Consider the following 21,579-nt stretch of genomic DNA (forward strand, 5'->3'; position numbering starts at 1 on the left):
CTGTGTATTCTGGTTTTTGTAATGTGTTCCACAGTGGTTAAAATGCCGTGTGCCTTTGATGTAAAAATACTGGTATTTTTGTTCATTGTCTTTGTGATAGCATCGTTTGGGCCATGTGCAGCGCATGACACAGAATGGGTGGACTTGGAGGCATCTGTGTAAAACGTCGTGTAAGGTTATTTGTGTTGTAGGTGTAGGAAGTGCTGTAAGATGAGTTCTCTTGGGGCAGTTCTTTTGTTAATGACTCTAAAAGATAAATCACAAGAAACCGGGGCATTTCCCAAGGAGCAACAAGGTCTGTAATCGAAGTTTTGTAACTCTCGCTAATAGAAATCCCAAGCTCATCAACTTGCCCATTCACTCTCAACGAAAAAGGCATAGATATGGAGGGCCGACTGAGAAACGAGTGCATGGCAGAGGTGTCGCTGATAATGAACGAAGAAGGGTGATTTTTTACGGATGTTGTCTTCACGGCATACAATAAGTCTGTGTATAGGCGCTGGTCTTCCAGGCACCACTGGCCACACTCCCCATATTGTCTTTGTGCCGGACTCGTTCGGAAGGCTCCTGGCGAAAGGCGAAGCCGCAGGTGCAGAGCAGGGTCAAGCATTTTTAAAGTTGTTTTCAAAGCTGACCCATATACTAGGTTCCCATAGTCGAACCACGACTTCCCTAAACTGTTGTAGAGACGCAGCAGGCGGATCTTGTCTGCGCTGTAAGAGTGGAGGGATAGGAGTTTTAGGATATTCATTGCCTCTATACAGTTTATTTTGAGTAGCTGTATATGAGAAATAAATGAGAGATTTTCATCTAGCACAATGCCTAAAAACTTGAGCTCCTTCATAGGCCCAGCAATTCCACTGAGCTGGACGGTGGGCTCAGGGTGAATGCCACACTTCTTGTAAAATAAGACACATATGTGCTCTTTTAAAGTTTCAGCCTAAAGCCATTTTCGTGTGCCAAATTTACGAGCCTGTTAGTGGTAAGTTGTATCTGCCATTCACAGATAGGCAGGTTAGAGGACCGGAAACTGATATAAAAATCATCCACATAAATGGATTTAATATTGGTACAGGACAGCGCTTTTCCAAGTATGTTCATCTTAGCTAGAAAAAGTGTGCAACTAAGTACTCCACCCTAAAGAACGCCGTTCTCTTGCATATACAGTGCGTATACAGCAGCCCCAACCCACATTCTTAATGTTCGTTCAGAAATATAGCTTTCAAGGGTGTTACGCATGTTCCCACAAATACCAAAAGAATTTAGGTCCCGCAGGATTCCGTAGCGACAGGCAGTGTCAAATGCTTTTTCTAGATCAAAAATATAGACATACGATACTGCTTGTTGACAAAAGCATTTTTAACATAGGAATCAAAGGCGACAAAGTTGGTCCGTTGTGGATCTGCCCAACCGAAAGCCTACTTGCGAGCTTTCGAGAATACCATTGTATTTCAGGAAGTAAGGTAGCCTTCTGTTGATCATTTTTTCGAACAGCTTGCACAAGCAGCTTGCCAGGGCCATCGGTGGATATCTCGAAACGCAGGAGGCATCCTCTCCTGGTTTCAGCAGTTGCACAACAATAGCCAGTTTTGCATGCCTTAGGAAAGTGCCCAGCTCGCCATATTCTGTTAAATAAAAAGAGGAGAGTATTTATTGTGTCTGTATGAAGGTGTTTGATCATGGTGTACGTAATATTATCTGCACCTGGCGCCAAAGACTTGCAACCAGCCAACGCAGTCATGAGCTCGTGATGAGAGAATGGAGAGTTATAGGAGTAATTTGATTGCTTTTGTTGACTTATGGACTTCAGCTCAGTGGACTTTTTGTAGTGTACAGATGTGCTTGTGTAATGTGAAGAGCTTGAGATGTGGTCGAAGTGTTGTGCCAACGCGTTTGCCTGGACTTCTAGGGTGCCACCAGTGGTATTAACAAAAGGTAAGGAATACGTCCTTGTCCATTGAGTTTTTTATCCTATTCCAAAGCTTTCCCGTATCTGTGGAGGTATTTATCGAACTTAAGAAGGACCTCCAGCTATTGTTATTGCCGTGAGGACGAATGCATTTTCTCATGGCTTTGGCGCGCTTGATCGAACGCTACAAGGTTGACGGCAATTGGGTAACCTGCGAAGAATCCCCCATGCCTTGTTCTGTGTCTGGCGTGCTTGTCGACACTCTTATATACACCAGGGCCACCTTAGGTTACTTGTGTTACCCGAAGACTGAGGAATGAAGTTCTCTCTAGCGTCAAGCATATGTGCTGTGAGAAGCTCCAAGCTTCGTCAATACCCAAGTGTTCTATGGAAGTGTGGCAGTTGAGATTTATGCTTAAATTTATCCCAATCTGCTGCGGTTTCTCTAAACCTTTTAGTTGAGATAAGAGTGTAGGGGTCTCAGTCTAGACACCTCAGGAATACTTAGAAATGGTCACTTCCAAACGGGTTTTTCTCCATCCGCCACTCAACGAGTGGAAAAAGAACAGCAGAACAACTGCCAAGTCTGTGTGTGAGTACGTGTTGTGTGTAGTGTTATAATATGCAGGCTGTTTTTTTAAAACAAACACGCACGATACTATAAAATGTTCAATTAGGCGGCCACTGGCATCAGTTCTCCGATAACCCGAGTGTTTCTTGTTTGCATTTATGTCTCCAACTAAGATAAATGGTTCAGGAAGCTCATCCACCAAGGACTTTAATTCTGAGGTAGACAAAAGACGATCTGGGGGAATGTGTAAGGAACATACCATAATCAGCCGACCAAAAATGATAACGCGGACAGCAACTGCCTCAAGGCTGGTGAGTAGTCTAATGCATTGATCTGGGATGGATTTTTGGGTCACAATGACAATCCCGCCAGATGAATGAGCAAAGGCATATCTATCTTTCCTGAAGACAGTGTATTGTTTGGAAATGTTATTTTGCTTGGGATTGAGGTGTGTTTCTTGGAGGCAAACAATACTGGATTGTTGTTTATAAAGGAGCTCATATACATCACCTATGTTTTTAAGAGACCCCTACAGTTGTATTCAAATGTGTTTTCCACAGAAATTATGAATTAAACATAATAAAAATGTAGTTGTGTAGTTGCCTGTTTTGGTTCTTGTGTGTGAGTCTTGTTTAGGGGCTGTGATACGGGGAGGTGGTTTTTTCCGATGGCCAAAAGCTCTGCGGCGCTCATTTTGTGCGTGCGGGGCAGGTTGAGATAGCGAAACGTCCATATCCTCATCTGACAATTCAGGTGTCACCGAAACGGTGTCCTTCCCACATCCACCTGTGCATTGGTTCCTGAGGTGGCCGCAGGCTGCTTGGTTGGAGCATACGGTGCGGGAAGGGAAGGAGTACGTGTCGGGCCCCTGTGTTCATGCTCTCAATGCCCTCGGGTGTCGTGCGGGCCAATGGAGTTGCACTGGAAGAGGCCGGACCTGTGGCAACAGCGCCCTTCACCCCGTCCTCCACGGGCTTCGCAGAAGTTGCGGTGGGGTGTTCGGCTGTGGATGGCAGCCCAGCAGGAGGAAACCATCAGGGTCTCTGCTGTAGAGGGAGGCGCAGGTGGCTGCTCGGGGGGTGGGGGGGGGGGGCGGCGGGTTAAAGACAGCGACACATCAGCTGAGCTGCATTGTGTCGCAGTTCTAAGCAAACGTCACCTCAACCCACGGTGGGCGGCGTCTGCATAAGATGCAGCGGAAAACATCTTGTGCTTTTGGCGTGCTTCAGGGAAAGTGATGTTTTCGGTTACTTTGACCTGAATGATCAGTTTTTCCTTCTTGTAAGATGGGCAAGATCGTGAGTATCAAGCGTGTGAGCCACTGCAGTTCAGACACTTCATGACTCTGTTTTTGCAGTCACCAGAAGACTAATCATGCAACAGTTTTTTGCTTGTAACATTCTAGGGTACAAATCCAGTTACTTTAAAGTAGTTTCCAGTGTAGACTTTTAATTCTTTGGGCATTGTTCGCCTGGCTAGGGTTGAAAAAAGGCCGTACACGTGGACTTACTAATTATCACTCATACATGATCTTTGTTGGAGTGCATGCTTTGAACAATTTTATTTTATCCTTGCGACATTCCCATAAAACTATATTAGCAGTTGCATTTTCATAGTTATTCTCGTTTATATATACATTTATGAATAAATCAAAAGCAAAGACGGAAACATGAAACAAACAACGCAAAATTGAAGAATCGGCTTCTTGGAGATCAGGTACTGACGCGGAATGTATATGTGAGAAGTAACGTTTACAAACTTTTCGGCTGTTAAACAGTCATGCGACATTTTCACTTGCATAGAAAGAAACTGCACCATTTCTTTGTTTTTGTTGATATATTCGCGTTAGCATTTCATTTGTCTATGACTGTGCATGTGCTTGTGTTGCTATATTCCAGTAATGTACTGTAAGTTGACACATTTATTTTTATTTCTCAGTTTTGTTGCGTAAAATGCTATGCCGTCAGCGACGCGTCTTAACGGCCTTCTGAGCGTTTCCAAGCGTGCACTCCAGTATTAAGGCCACAAACTCGGCCAGATATCGGCGACTATATGCCTCGAAATTGCTGTTTATTTTTCAATAGAAATAAGTGTCAACGTTTGGTTTCCTGTAACTATATTCGCTTGAAGATGATTGTAGTCGGGAGGGGGAGTTATAGTGCACAAATGTATTAGTCGGCTTCAAAAGGTTACAGCCGGATACTCGGAGTTCTGTAACAGAGTTTGCGTGAGCACGCCAATGCATAATATTTCTTAAAATAATAAATTGCTCCCCGATATGACTCCCTGCCCGGCACCCGTGCCAGTTACTGCTACTAAAAAGAAAAAAAAGGAGGGGTGGAGCATGGCAGCGACGGAGGGCAATATCTCTAGGCGGAGTCCATAAGCTCTTCTCCGATGCCCCGAAACTTGCGCTAATGCACGCAATGCGTGCTGCCAGGCGCTAAGCTATGCCCGTCTTTTCAGCAGTCACTGCGTCGGTGGTAAATTGTGCGCGACCTGACGCTCCGACGGAAAGACAGGTCGCAGGTGCGATACTGGGCGACTTTTCTTCGCTGAATATTCAGGACTTTCGCCGCACATCAAGAAAGCGTTAATTACCCAACGCACGTGTGTTTACGGGCGGGATTTGACGTGCGAGTGCATAACGCTGTCCAGGAACGACCTTATTCACGTTGATTGCTGAGCGTAAACTTTGGCGGAATGGCGATCGCCGTAATTGGACTACACTGGCATCAAGGCTCATTAGACATCATTGTTTGCTAGCCACGGCGCGCTCGTCGAATTAAGGCTTAATCTTCGTCGGAAGCGCTAACTATTTGTTTGCGCTTTAACGATGGCTGTACCGCTACTCATTAAAGGTGGGAAGTCGGCCGCCACATCATGAATGCTTTAGCGCGAACTTCGCAACACCCAATTGATGCCAAGGCAGAAATGAATACTTTTCGTCATGCATACCGCCTTAACCGCCACTACGTATAAACACGGTTGCCTGAAGCAACCGTAGTTCAGTGTTACCACGGTTCTAGCATGCCACACAAATATTTTACTTTGTTTTTTTATTTGTAAATTTGGCATGGCGCTTTCCACAGAAATATGCGGGAGTCCGAAAGCCTTGGTGCTTATTTTATTTCTTTGCCGCTTGTGCTCCCAAGCGATGACAGTCATAAACGTTCGAACACCCTTTCCTGCGTGCTGCGTTCGAACCGCCGCACCAGACAGGTAGTATAACTGCCATTACACGCAAAAAAATCCGTTGCGTTCGGAACACCCTTCGGTTATCGTCTTGCAGAATGTGCAACAACGCCACTGCAGCTTCAATACGCCGTGTAATAGGAATATCAAAGGAGCTATTTGTTGTGTACAGGAGGGAGACAGGAAAAATAGGAAGTATTCTCTTCGGTTTAGAGAAAAAACCCAGGAAGCAAAGAATGGTTTTCATGTGACCTTCATAAAAATGAATTTGTCTGTATTTCCCTTGGGTTGCCCAAAATGTTTAATTGTTACTTTCGTTTTTGTTTTCCTTTGTGTTTCCTCTACGACACTGACAGGCTGTCTGCTTATAGTACTCCGCAGGAGAGACAAACATTATGTCTCAACATTGCGTGTACCGGGGTAAAAATACAGTGAAAATCACCATACAACTGAACACAAAAAGTCCAGATTGACTTCCTGCATTTCCTGAGAAGCCACGTCTGCTAAAAATATTTTTTAAATATCATAGGCTTAAAAGTTTTGAGTTTCTATTAATGTAAGTACACACAAGGGCAATATTACTGAAATTACATTGCCGGCGTGTTTACTGCAGACAAAGCGATGTGAGGAAGCTGAGTTTATTTTAAAAATATTTTTATTTTGCTTCACACTAACACTAAACGCTCTTTGGGTATTACGCTGCTTACGGAATCCATCAGGAATTGTACACGTACAGTGTATAGGTATAAATAAATCACAAAAATCAAAAGCAGAATATGAAAATATTTGTGTATCAACCAAACTAACCGAAAACAGGAGGCGACAAAAAAACTAGAAGATAATATGTTGTCCAAGAATTGTTTGGCCAACACGTTCACAGAGCTTGTATATGAATGTATACAAAGCTACTAATAATTATTAATTATCTGTAGAGCAGAGAAAACTGAGAAAGAATTTCGTGAAAAGTAAAACCTATACTATCCGCAAATTCTTTGGTAAGTTTAAATGCGAGATGACGTTGTTTTTTGAAGAATGAAGTGTGCCTGACATATTTGCGTTAAAAAAGCGTTGAATGAATGAAGCAGTGAATGGCCTGATATTCGGTAGATATTTCGCAGAACTCGTACTGCACGGTTCCCGGCCCATGTGTGATGGTGAGTTATTGGAGTGTATTCTATGGTAAGGTATGAAGATTGTGCAAATGCACGTAGAGAGAGAGAGAGAGAATAAATGTTCATTTAAATCAACAGGGGGGATTGTACTGAAGCTTGAAGGAGGCGTCCTCAGTCCAGAATGCCTTGAGCGCGGGCAGCATCGACAGCCCTTTGAGCTAGCCGAAGCTGGTCGACCAGGCCGGTGCTCGCCAAGGAGCTCTCCCAAAGCTCGACAGTAGAAAGTGGCAGGCTGGGGGGGAATCAGTGGGGATTGGTCACACGCTACGAACATACGGCGTGGAGTGGCGTTCCGGGTTCTCCGCAAAATAGGCAAAGCGGGGAGTTCTGGCGGTTGGAAACGTAAAGCCCGCTGGGATGGGGGAATGTATTCGTCTGGAGAGCATGTAAATGACGTTCGTGCTCTCGACGTACACATTTGTTGGGGGGAGAAAGTGTCCGACGCGACAGCCTGTAGTGCTGCGTGATCTCGGCGTAAGAGGTCACGGGCTGCATGCGCTCGGGTTCGGCAACGATGGTCTCGGCGACCGCTCGGTGGGTCAATTCTCGAGCGATGGCGTCCGCCGCCTCGTTTCCAGGGATATCGTGATGTGCCGGAGCCCATAAAATCCTGATAAGCCTCTTCGGGGGCTGCTGCTGGATAATGTGTAGCTTTGTTGTGTGCAGGCGTCCCATAGCGAAATTTTGACAACCTGCTGCGAGTCAGTGACAATGACCGCTGCATTAGTTTGTGCGACGGCAAGGGAGATGGCCACTTCCTCCGCTTGTGTAGTATTGTCTCCGGCAAGAGAGAGGCTGCAACGGGGCTTGTTTTCGACGAATACGGTAGATACCGTTGCAGACCTACCAGACGCCGCGTCCGTATACGGTGTTATTGGTAGATTGCCATAGATCTTGTACATGGCTTTTGCTCTGGCTTCCCTCCTTGCGACGTGGTGCACGTGGTGCATATTATGGGGCAGGGGGTATACCTTGATGTTTTTACGGACTTCGTGCGGTAGGTTTCCCGTGTGTGCAGGCGGGTGGTCGAGTGGAGCGGAGAGCCTCAGGCGTGAGAGGATAGCCCTCCCCGTTTCCGTTAACCCCAGCCTCGCTCTTTGGTTGGTGAGATTAGCCTCAATTAGCTCATCGGCAGTGTTATGAATGCCAAGCCGAAGAAGTCTTTCAGTGGAGGTAGAAACCGGAAGTCCGAGTGCTTGTTTATATGCCTTGCGGATCATCGTGTTGACCTTCTGTGTCTCTGTGATGCTGAGCAGAGTGTAGGGTAACACTTATATAATCCTCGACACGACAAAGGCCCGGACGAGCCGAAGCAGGTCCACCTCTCGCATGCAACGGGTTTTTATGGCGATCCGGCGTATTATGTGCGTAATGTGATCGGTCGTTGTCTTGATTTTGGCAATGAGTAGTGAGTTGGCCTTGCTTGCTTCAAAGGTCATTCAGAGAATCTTTATAATCTGAGATGGAGTGATGGTATGGCCATCCAACTTGAAGCAGATGGTGGGTGTGCCTAGGACATGTTTCTGGCGTGGCGAAACGACTACCAACTCCGATTTTTGCGGAGCGCAGCAGAGGCAGCACGACTTCGCATACACGGTTACCGCATCCGCTGGTTCTTGCAAGCGATCCCGCATTGCCCAAATTGACCCCGCGGACGTTCAGATGGTAATGTCATCCGGTCTTGATGGGAAACAATGTTTGAAGGTTCAAAGATGACGTTAGTACTAAGAGGAATCATTGCGTAGTTATCGAATTATTTTAAAGGAGATTTATTATCACGATAGGGTAAGGATTCAAGCTCGATGCGACTTTATAATGCTTCGTTACACTGAATGTCACCAATTAGCGCAAAAAACGAAGCGTACAGCAAACCCGTAAGCTGGTTACTAGGCGTGCTGAATAAGTATCCTATGTGACTCGTGTTCTCTATTTTATGTTTGCATAAGCGGTACGTTAGAGGAAGGGGAGGGACAGTTATCAGACACAGGTACAAGGTTAATCAGCTTTTTACACGTCGACTTCAGAGGAATTGGGCATGTGCTTATTGCATTTATATTACATTAAACAATGCCATGGCCAGGGTTAGGGGTTATATTGCGTTGTACTTCGCAGTCATTAGCAAGTATTTTGATTTTAGATATTATATTGTTCAGTGGATGAAAATATAAATTTGGGAAATGCCCTGTCGGAAGGACACTTCCCTGTTGTGCAGCTGATGTTAAGGTTGCAAGAGGGTAGTGATTGATAACTGATGTAAATTTCACCCTGTCAAAAAGTGACGCGATATACATACGGTTGAAACATATGCGTTTATTGCGAGTAAACTCATGGTCAGAGACTGGGTAGAGCGCTATTGAGAGGCCTTAAAGGGTAATTGCAACTACTTTACTGAAGACTATAGAAGTGCGCAACTTTTGCCACCTTTCAGCCGTGCCGTATAACGCGCATGCGCAATGAATGATTGATTGATTGTGGGGTTTAACGCGCCGACGCAACGCAGGCGATGAGGCGCGCCGTAGTGGAGGGCTCCGTTTTAATTTTGACCATTTGGGGATCTTTAACGTGCGCCGTAATCTCGTACACACGGGCGTTTTTGCTTTTCGCCTCCATCAGAAAAGCGGCCGCCGCGGCCGGAAATCGAACCCGCGACCTCGTGTTCAGCAGCGCAATGCCTTAGCCACTGAGCCACCGCGGCGGGTATGCGCAATGAATGTTAAAATGGGGAAGATAATAAAGGCAAAATACATGGCACTGTTTTTTTAGAAATATGTTACTAAAACCAATGCTATTCGAAGAAGGCGGTCTTAAGAATAGCCAGGACAGCAATAGAGGGACAATAAATGCGGAAAAACGTTTTAACTCAAAGAGTACGCGTTTTGTACGTTTCAGCTTTATTTTCATCATCAAACATGCCTTGTTTGCTTAGAGAGAGAGAGAGAGAGAGAGAGAGTAAACTTTATTGAGCTCGCCAACTGTGCTGCTTACCCGTCGGCCGTGAGCCCTTGGGTACCTGGAAGCGTCCTCAGCCAGCTGGGCCGTACAGAGTTGATCTTCCTGGCTAGATCTGAGCAGCATGGTCTTCCACTTCTCCCTGTTAGGGATTCTACGGCCATTAGTGATTGCCTGCAGACATTACCAAGACATGTGCGCTTGGCCCGCACGTTCCTGACATCCATGACACTCGGGTTAGTGGCACCATGGGAAGCAATAGCTATGCAGAAGTGTGTTTCAATAAGAACGCGTCTGTAGGATTCGCCATCCCTCCGACCCCAATCAGAAGCATTTCTGTACCTTATTATGCGTTTTTTTCTTAATTTGCTATCGTAAACACCAACGCAACGTATACGTATACAACGTATACAAATACCAACATTTTGCCGCAATTGTGCCTGAGGTATTTTTTTTGCGCTGAATAATACGAACATGTATGACTTCCGCCGGCACTTTTAGTACTTTGGAACGGTTTTGCCTATATACACTTCTTTTCGACGATTTTTTTTTCAAATGTTGACAGGAAGTTTGAAACGAGGAACAGACAGACATGCAGACCAAAACAGTCGCGGTTAACTAGCCCATGAAGGCTTTAGTCTTTAAAGGGGCCCTGAAGGAAGTTTCGCCGATACAAGAGTATTCGAATTTTCAGGTAAATCAATGTCCCAGTTATGACATCGTTCAAGAATTTAGTTGAAGCGATTATGAAGTGCCGCTATTGCAAATCCAAACATCACATTTTCGCCCGCGCCGCCATTCTTCCTCGTTTCGTCCACCTCCTTTCACCGCGCGAGCGTGACTGCACATCATGCCTCGATTCTAGATGATGTCGGCAAGAACACCCGGTTGGAGGCGTCGTCTGCTACTGCAATATTCTGCGCCAGAGCATCGTTCTGGGTCGGCGCCGTCAGACGTTCTGTGTTCCGTTTTGGCGGCTTTTTATCATTTTGCTTATGAATCCCTCATCCTGCTCACGGCCGGAAAAGTTGACGGAAGAAATGGAACGGCAATTTTACACCACGCCGAAACACCTTGCGAAAAAAAAGAACGACCCTGTCACCGCGCGTTCGCTGCGATGACAGGTGCTGGTACGTATGGTACATATGAGCGAATGACTAAAGAATCATCTTCCAAGTTGTTACAGTAGGCACGTACATGTGTTCCGAACCGACATCGGCTTATATATTGCTTAAATGGCCACTCGTTTGCGCCAATTCGAGCTTGGTCGCGTTGTGGTGACGCCATGTACGCGCGTACAGCGGCAGTTGTAGTATTGCATTCCATTATTTTGATCGGTTATAAACATTTATAACCGCAACAAGCCGAAGGGTTGCAGGGTACCACACAGAGACATTAAACACTTTTTAGTGCGTCACGCATTCCGTCCCCCCCCCCCCCTTAGTTTCTGGGAAACTTCTACGCGATTGTGTGTTCATCAACTACTAAACAAGTACACCGTAACAGGTATTATGGACGGGGACGGTCTCAGAAGAGTAGTGTGAGTTTTGGGGCCATGCGCACCTGCCTCTTTGTTTGACTGTGCATATGATGGCCCAAAACAAATTATTTACTCTCGCTTTTTCCCCTGATGGCCTGGAGCCCTTTTTACTTTATAAAGGCGGTTTGTTCATTTACGAACGTGTAAAGTTCTGCGAGGTGTCATATGTTTAGCGTATGGTTGCCGGCCGTAGCTCTATATTCCCCTCCGTCCCCCTTCCGAAAGCCTACCTTGCGTCGTCTTTAAGTGGATGGTAGTAAACTAGGTTTACTTTATATAAAACGTACCTATTTTGCCTTTTTATATATACAAAGCACAAGTTTAAATCGAACAAGTTCTGCGTATGACCTAAATGATGCATATCCTATTTAGTGCAGAATGTTGGGAAAGTTGGTACTGGGATAATTGGGGCATGTTTTCTAGCGCAAAAAAGACAGAAGCATCGAGAAGACTACAGACGGGAATATAGCTTGTCCCGTCCGTATTCTTCTCTAAGTTGGCGTCTATTTTTTTTTTTTTCAGGCGAAAAACATGCCCCAGTTGATGAAGTGGTTCACCGTTAAACCAAAAAGTTTTCTTTCGGATTCGCGAATACGATTCGCAAACCACTTAGCAGAAAAATATACAAAGCAACATTCTGCCGGGATTTAAACCCGGGACTTTGATTGAGTGCGGGCAAGGCTTAATTCACTGCTTCACAAAATAACGACTGCACGCGAAAATAACCAGTATACTACATTAAGACACAACCTTTGTGTCAAATTAATGCTTTTTAACTGATTTAAAGGATTTCCAGGTGGTTAACTGAACACTTCTTGAAAACGCAGTTGCGCAGTACGTTTCCACAAAGCCCCCGCCATAGCTTCTCTCCAGCAAGAGCGCTTTTTCGGCTGCGACTGCGATTTCCCCCGGCGTGAATTGTGCTTTCCCTGCTTTTGTTTTACTCTTTACGGTAGAAAGACATTGATTTTTCATAAACCCTCGGTAACTCCTTTTCTGCCATTAACTGAGCTTATATTTTCTAGAAGCGTTGCTAGTCGCACGCGAATACGCAGTTTGCACCTTTGGGAAGCGAGTTGCCGCCAAAGCGAACGGCCCAAGAGTCCTAAGCTGAAATACGGTTCCCATGTGTTGAGCTGTATGAACTTCTCGGACCTTACTATGTTTATTGCACTCTAGAAAATAACAAAACAGAGCCGCATTCATTACGGCGCTATTGTTGTCGGGGATAAGCTTTCGCTTCTCGATCCATTATCCGACGACCGCTCGGCCGACCGGTAATGTCGGCGTTTTCAGTCAGCGTCTTCAGTCACACCACGCGGACTTTCTATCCGCCGACGTTGTTGGAGTCGCCGTCGGCATCGTGTGACAAAAGGTGGTCTGCCAACTTTGAAGTCGGCGTCACCCTCGTGTCATCTTTGTGTCGCACTAACCAACGCGCCTTAAAAAGAAGCATGGTAATAAAGTAAAAAAAATAAATATGCACGAACCCGACAGCCTTAAGCGTGCTGCCGCAAGCGCAAATTAACCATAGGCGCCGCTGTGAAAGTCCACGCTGAGCAGACGACGCTTCTCTTCGCCGGAAGTGGGAGAAAAAGCCGCTAATTGCAAGATTTCTGCTTCGCGACACATACGGGAGAATTGACGACGTACATGGGGGAAGCTGGAGGATCCCAGAAACATGCAGAAAAGGGTGGAAACGCGGCAAAAAACTTTGCAATGTAATTGTGAAGTTTCCGCTGCACGTACAAACGTTATATACGTGGCACAGATGACGCTGATCACCCCACCTAACGACTGCCTTTGTTCATTTAGCATGCTCAAAAAGGCTTTCAGGACCCTTCTAACAGAGGCTGTAGCGCTGCACTGCGGGTGAAACGATCATGTGGTGAATGAGAATGAAGAATAATTTCAATGACTCAGGAGTTGGCCAAGCGATGTCGTGCTCGCTTTTCATTCCTTTGTGGCGACGACAGCTCGGCTGCCTTGCTAGACAGCTATTTCCTCATTCTTTTGGTCCTGACTCTTCTTTTCTATTACAAGATTTTTCGTTTTTTTTCTCTCTCTTTCGTTATTTTTAAAAATGAACCGCCTCACAGCATAATATTTTCAGGCAGCTTCTTGGCTAATCCGTCGTATAGCTATGCCTTTGATTTGAGGATAGCAACCAACCAACCAACCAACCAACCAACCATTGAACTAGGGCGCGGACATCGCGCTCTCTCCACGCTTGTGCCCGCCGCAAAATGTTGCAGCTACAAATCGTTACCGTGCTTAAGGCCAAGGTGCCGCACTGATGATTTTGCTTTCAGTATATCGGTCCCAGTGGCTTCGATGACACGCGCTGCCTCCTTTTCTATGGCATGCTCTGCGAACAGATTCATATGTGAATAGTAGAGGCCAATCCCATCGTAACCGGCCGCCTCTGAGTAGATGTGCCCTCGCTCTTTTCACGTAACGCTGCGCGCTAATTAATACGATTAATAAGAAGTAATTCCATCCTTAACATGTCAGCACACACCAACCTTGAAAAAGGTTTTATCAAAATGCGATCCCTTGAATTAATAACAATGCAGGCCAAACCATCGACGACGTATTATTGCCACTGGTTTTCAGTACCTAACAGCTGACTCACTCCGTTCAACCGTACGATGCCCCGGTTACGCCATCAGAATTTTGGTCGGATCTTAGCATGAGAATAGTTTAGAAAGCATTGGCTACCGATAGAGCACTGAAGGTTATGGCACGAAAGCTGCTTATATTTCCCTGCTTGTATAATATAGCGGCTCAAAGATCATTTTATCGAAATGCGAAAGCAACCAGTTGTACCCAACATAAGGCGTCGCAGTAAAAACTTGTCAATATGCGCTATGATATGCCTCCCAGATAACAGCGGAGTAAATATTGGCTAAAGGTAAATGTCCAGGAGGGAATTTACGGCACTCGTTGCGGCGATAAAGAGCGAAAAGACGCCCTATAGTGGTTAGGTTTTCCAGATTTCAGGAAAGGGGTGCGGTGTTATCGTCTTGTACACAGCTGAAAATGACCGATTTTTCTATTCGCCGAGATGTGTCTCGTTTGGTGCTGGTGGTGCAAAAGAGCCATTTTTAATTCTGAAAACAGCAGCCGCTAAATTATGAAATACGTCCCGAGTAGCTTATCATCGGTGAACCCGTACACGTTTTTGACGCAGTGTTCGATTGTATCGTTCAAATAAAAAGCACCAAAGCGGGTGAAGCATCCTCGTCCTACTGTTAACCAAACGAATTCCTACGTTCATGCCCAATCATCTAGTATTAATGTCCTCCTTGTCAATTACCGCAGTATAAAAATAAAGTTGATGAGCTGGGTGCTCTGTTATTTTCTGTTAACCCAGACGCCGTAATTAGATCAGAATCGTGGCTTGATGATGCAAATTCAAATCCTGAACTGTTCTCTAAGAAATACGTTGCTTACCGCCAATACAGAAACACAAACGGTCGTGGTGTATTCGTACTTGTGAATAAGCGTCTACCCAGAATATTTTTTGATATTGTTAATATCAACTGCGGGCTGGACATGGACCAAGTAACGATAAAGAAAAAGAAAAACTTAAAAGACGTTTCGGCTCCCGCACGGGAGCCTTGTTCACAATGAAATTTATTGCAGAGAAAAACGGCCTTAAGTAGGCTTTAAAACATGACGTAGGCAGCGTGCATACATTGGGTGCAAGGTTCCGATGCTGCGATTGAGGGTGTTAGGTGTTGTCTGTATTATTAGCGATTCTAAATTTAATCTTGCGGCCAAATTTTTCTCCGTAGTGATGATGCGTGCATTTTCCCAGTCTATCTCGTGACCCGACAGCTCCGCATGTTCGGCGAGGGCATTCGACGCCACTTTTTTCGTCTTCACATCATAGCAGTGCTGTTTTAGGCGCTTTTGAAAGCAGCCCGTCTCGCCTACGTACACAGAGTTGCAGTTTCCACAAGGGACCTCATATATCACTCCGGGATATCTTTCTTTAGGAAGCTTATCCTTTACGTGGGTCAATGTGTGTCGCAGCCTCTTCGATGGCACGTGTGCCACGTGCACATCATAGCTGCGCAGAACACGAGCAAATGCTTCGCTTGTGCCAGGGACATAAGGAATGGCAGCCCACTTCTTTTTAGCGGCACTGGGCGTTGTCTGCAGAGCCATCCTTCTTTCCACGTCAGAGTAGCCGCAGCCCGACAGGTCCTGATGAACTCTCTTAACGTCGTTCGCCACGTCTTCTGGCCTTGTGCAAACAGTATGGCTGCGTCGGATCAGCGAAGACACTACAGAGCGCTTGTGTGAGGCGGGTTGAACGGATCTGAAGTGGAGATAACGACCGGTGTGGCTGCTCTTCCTGTACACGTCAAATTCGAGGTCGGGTCCGGAGCGTTTGACAAGCACGTCTAAAAACGGCAGTTGTCCATTGATCTCTTCTTCAACAGTAAACTGTATGGCCGCATTCATGCAGTTGAGGTGCGTTGTAAACTGGGATAGCACGTCTCTACGAATTATACAAAAACAGTCATCTACATAACGAAGGAAAATTTTAGGAGCCGGAACAAAGGCGGCCAGTGCACAGCGTTCCAGTGACTCCATTGTCAGGTTCGCAGCCGTTACAGACACCGACGCATCCATCGCTGTACCGTGAACTTGTCGGTAGTGCACTTGTCCAAACGTAAAATAAGTGTTCGCTAGGCAGAACTGTAAAAGTCTGGCCAGGTCGGGCAATTCAATTGGGCACCTCTCCGGTAGAGAAGGGTCCTGGCTAAGAGCATCTTGGCACACCTTCACAGCTAAGTCAGTCGGTACGCACGTGAACAAGGAAATTACGTCGAAGGATACCATAATGTGAGAGTCATCGAGACTTTTTCGTTACTTGGTCGGTGCCCTCTTTCTCTCTCAAATGTACCCTCCCGACCAGACGGTTGTCCGTCAAACCCTTGACTTCGTATATCTTTCAGTTGGTGCCTTTTATCGCCCGCCCTGTGACAGATGTAATCAACCATTTGCCGAACGGCCCAACATCTTGTATAATGTTACCACATATTACCTTCTACTAGGTAGGGCCTTCAATACGCCTGATGTTTGTTAGCGAAATATAATGCGTGTGTTTTCTCCTCAGCCCTTTCTAAGGCTTTCGGTGATTCAATTGTCAGCCACAGCCTCTTTCAGCTGGTAGAATACTCAACCCGTATCCCTCCTTCCACAAGCAAAACTGTGGACGTTTTCTTTGCAAATGCACCAAATTTAATACTAACAGTGTTGCATATACCTGTAATTATTGACAACGAATGCGTTACCACCCGCATAGTTTGTCCCTCCCCTCATGTGCCTGTTGTACGACCTAGAAAAGTTTATTTATATGGCAGGGGCAACTACGGTGGCATATCGCTGGCCTTAGAGGAATACTTTGAAACATTTGAATCCCTTAGCGCCTCGTCCAATATAGATGATCTGTTGTCCCAGCTATAACAAAGTTTTAACTCCATTGACCTACATAACCCATTTAAAATAATTCAGCTAAATAAAGGAAAAATAAACCGTGGTTCACAAACGAAAGTAAAACTATAATGAATAAAAGAAAACACATATTCAAAACGTATCATACACAGAAAGAAGAAGGTATTCGCGCTGCCCTACAGCAGGTGAATATTGAAATAAAGCTTAAGATAGATACTTCCAAGGAAGAGTTTTTCATCTGTCTTGGTTTAAAAATACAGTAATCCCTTGTCAACTCGAAGTAGTAAAAACCGGAAATGATTTCGAGATTAGCGGTATTTTGAGTTAAGCAAAACGGCGAAAACGTTTGCCCGGGTCACTGTAAAAGAAAAGCCAGTGCTGCCAGGAAAAGCTCTACTGCCCGAGAGAGCGACCGTAGTAAAGGCACAAGAATTAGCAGGAAAAAAAAAATTCCTTGATTAACGCGACTTTTCTCTCCAACGTCAGAGATTTGCACTGCTTTGGGCGGGAAATTTCTTGGTCGATATTCGGAAGCGTCCGTTGCACAGACCACTCACTACTCAGCAAAAGTGAACTCAAGATGCGTCGCGCGCAGATCGCGGGTAAAACAAAGAATACCAGCTCGCACATGCAAGGGCTAGGTTGCGTACTTGCGGGCGCACGCTGCACACGCCGCCCCATCACGCATAAGTCGCGTGCAGGTGTGCACACGTGATCACCCATACAGTTGCTTGAAAAGGCGGATAGGAAACGTCTGCGTTCGCGGGAATGTCAAATTCGCCCTTCACGACCGCGTTCGACATTGTAGTAAGAGCTAAGCGTTCGCACGGAGCCTTCGTTTCCTGTGGGGAGTGGGCTTTGCCTTCTGCCCTCGCGGTCAAGATTTCGAGATATCCGCTGTCCCCTCCGAAAAACGTTTCCAGATAAGCGGGGGTAAATACATAGCGCCTATGGGAGGTTAATGCACGGCGAAAAAAAAGTTTCGACTTAACCGAGATTTCGAGATATGCGAGTTCGAGTTAACGAGGGTTTACTGCAAAAGGTAACCCCAAAGAGTTTTGAATATTTGTTAAATGTAATCGTAAAGATAATACAGGCATTCCATTGCTAACGTACGACGACATTTAGTTGCTGCTGATGCTGACAAGGCTAACTGTTGGAATCAGTAATTTGAGTCTGCTTTTTTTCAAAGGCTGTTACCCGAGATATGCCTGGATACTCATGCCTTTCATATGACAATATGACCGATATCATAGTAGACAGTTCCGGGGTCCTGAATAATTTGCAGAACCTGAAAACTAACGCTGCTCAGGGCCCGGACTGTATCCCAAACATTGTACTTAAGTCTTGTGCCCCAGTTCGCACTATGTATCTTGTGTTGTTATACAATATATCCTTAACGTATTTCATTCTTCCGCAACACTGGAAAATTGATAACATTTTGCCTATTCACAACACACAAAACCGGCCCACGTAACTCCGTATTAAACTATACACCGATTTCGTTGACAAGAGTACGCTAAAAAATTTAGGGCAGATATTACATTCCAGCATTTCTCGTAACTTTCAAAATAATTCTTTTTTGTACATAATCGGCACGGCTTTAGGACAGGTCATTCTTGCTCCACCCAGCTTGTAGAATTCTCCCATGACGTGTCCCAATCATACAACCGTGGGTGGCCGTGAAACTGACTGAATATACTACAATTTCAAAAAACCTTGGGTAAGGTTTCTTATGTCCTCCTTATGCACAAACTGTCGTTTCTTGGTTTCCCGACAATATTCTTCAATGAGTCAGGAGCTACCTGAACGGACGATACCAAAACTTTTTACTCAATACAACGCAATATACGATAAAGTCTGTCTATTCAGGTGTCCCTCAGGGGTCTTTGTGGAGACCGTTGTTATTCCTGATATTCATGAATGTTCTAGACCAGGTCGTAAAGTAAAAAATCAGGGTTTTTGCAGATGAGTGTCTTTTATATAGAGATATTAATGGCAATTCTGAAAAAAATAGTGCTACAGACGGACCTCGACAGAACTCATTCTTTTTGCTGGACATGGTGTATGCCATTGAACGTCACTAAATGTCAACACATTCGATTTTATAGGAAACGCGTGACCCTCCCAGTGGAATAACATTTGAATAATGTGCTCATCCCGCAAACAACCGGTTTGATATTTAGGAGTAATCTTTTCAGCTGACTCAACTTGGAATCGCCACATTGAAGCAGTGTCTTTCACAGATGCATCCACTCTTAACTTTATTCGCACAAAGAGTAAATGAATGCCTATACTTGTCATACATTCGGCCCATCCTCGAGTACTCAATGCGTTCTGTGGGATCTCCACGCTCAAAATCTTCTCGACCGCCTAGACTCTGTTCAGAATCGTGCTTCTTGATTTGTGGCCCAAAATTACCAGTTTCCAACTAGCATATCTGAAATTAACAACTGGCTTGGCTGACCTAACCTTTCTTTGGGGTGGGAACATTTTCGCATTTGATTCCTTCGTGACATATACCTTACCGACTGCAATTACCAGGGATCTATATTACATCTACCAACCTACGTATCTCCGGCCTTGCCACCAATTTAAAATAAAAGAAACAGCTGCGCGTACCTTAATTTTTATGAATTCTTTCGTTCCCTGTTCCACAAATCATTGCAATCTCCTCCCGCAGCATATCACGGGAATTATAGGCGACGACCTATTTTTTGAATTATACATACAGCGTTTTTCAAAGCAGTAGTAGTGTGTTTGTGTCTTTTCGCTTCTCAAATTATTGTAAAATATTTTCTTGCATATGCCCTCATTTAAGCCCTGTTTTGTTACTTGTTCTGTTCCCTTGCTTGCAGTATTTACCACATTACGTTCCCATTGTAAACGGTGGTGCTTATGCTCATAAGAGTTCGTATTGTTATTTGCTTCTACATTCTCATTAATGCTTTGTTCAAATTTTTTATTGAGAGCAGATTTTGTAACTGATACGCGCCTTTCTTTGTGCTTTGTAACAGTTCGCCCCGCCACCCACTGTGATGCCCTAGAGCGAATGTAGGTACTCAAATAAATAAATAAATAAATAAATAAATAAATAAATAAATAAATAAATAAATAAATAAATAAAAAAATAAAAAAATAAATAAATAAATAAATAAATAAATAAATAAATAAATAAATAAATAAATAAATAAATAAATAAATAAATAAATAAATCTTACTATACTGCATAACTCGGCGCAAAGGGATAATAAACCGAGCCTAGGCCATCGCACGCAGTAGGCGACCACCGCATGCAACGGCTTTCGACAACCCGCCGCGGTGGCTCAGGGGCTCAGGCATTGTGCTGCTGAGCACGAGGACACCGGTTCGATTCTCTGCCGCGGCAGCCGCTTTTCTGATGGAGGCGAAAATTAAAAAAAAAAGGCTCGAATCCATGCTGTGAAGGTGGTTGGAAAGCAAAGCTTTAAACGACCCCCACTACAATTGCCCGTGCGACATCACTTGAATTGACACACGTGGCTCGACAAAGTGAGAAACCGGAGATTCTGCCAGCAGTTACCTGGAATTCGCGGGGGCACAGTCCCGAACGCAGAAGCAGCTTCGGCCATGGCTGGGCTAGAGCGGCGGAAGCCGCCGCTTTAGCCTGGCCATGAATCGGGAGAAAGAAAATGGGAAAGAGTGTCTTTCGAAGGGTGAGAGAGCGGAGCCTAGCCATCATGATGTGCCAGCATGGGGCTGCACCACCGCGTCACACAAGCGCAGACACCGAAACAATGCGGCGTGTGAGCTTAGTGATTCCCATTTATACCGATTTAAACTAGTCAGTTTAGTTAGTTTGAGAATTGCGAGAAAGCTGGGGGAACTTTTATAATCGCTATATTTCAGAACCAGTAGCAACTTTCGCCATTTCTGATGCCTCGTAAAACCCAACCGAGCTGGTAATCACCAATATAGAAAATGGTGTCCCATTCGTGGCAGGCAGTGCGCAAAAGGTATGCTTTCTCTAGCGGCCAGAATTCTGTATGTGGGGTCTACATTTTCTTTTCCCGCCCTGCAAAGCAATCCGTATGGTATGTTTGCCGTACGCCCATTTCATTTCGTCGGGTGCGGGGGACCCTGGAGGTGCTATCGAAAGAGCTTATCAAGCCGTGCGAAGGCACTGCGCAATGAATGCAAAGCTGCCCCAAAACAGGCTGTCAATGTTTCCTTACTCGGGTGCGCTGCTAGAAGGTGTGCGGAGTCAACTCAAGCAAGCAAACAACCGCACCGAATCTAAAGAGCACAGGTGACGAAGGGGGTGACCGTCTTATGTGCGGCTTTCACCGACCAGAGCAGTAAGAATGAGTCAGAGCCTTGAACGAACAACAAAAGAAAGACAAAAACATATAACGTAACCGAGAGGTAACTTAGAAGGAATACAAATGCGAGAAATAGTTCAAAATTAGGCTAAAATATACACTCAGGAGCGTTAACAAATAGATATTACGAAATAGAGCAGTTAAATAAAAAAAAAAACAGTTCGATGCATATCAGAGACAGAGTCCCACAATATTCACCGACAGGGCCGGACGATGCACCACTGTCGGATGCGATACGGCTACCTGTTCGTTCGTTCTGAAGGTTCGTTCTGGAGGCAGCCACGATGATGGCGTACTACTGCCCTCGATGTTGGGGGCGCCAGTGTAGATAACTGCATGATCCTCACAGAGGGTGGTGTTGAGCGCTTGAGCCCGTTCTTGTTGGCGACCCTCGTTGTGTGAGAGGTTCA

The sequence above is a fragment of the Haemaphysalis longicornis genome, unplaced genomic scaffold (assembly GCF_048455015.1).
Source record: "Haemaphysalis longicornis isolate Haplotype H1 unplaced genomic scaffold, Haemaphysalis longicornis Haplotype H1 scaffold_1, whole genome shotgun sequence".
In the NCBI taxonomy this organism is placed as follows: domain Eukaryota; kingdom Metazoa; phylum Arthropoda; class Arachnida; order Ixodida; family Ixodidae; genus Haemaphysalis; species Haemaphysalis longicornis.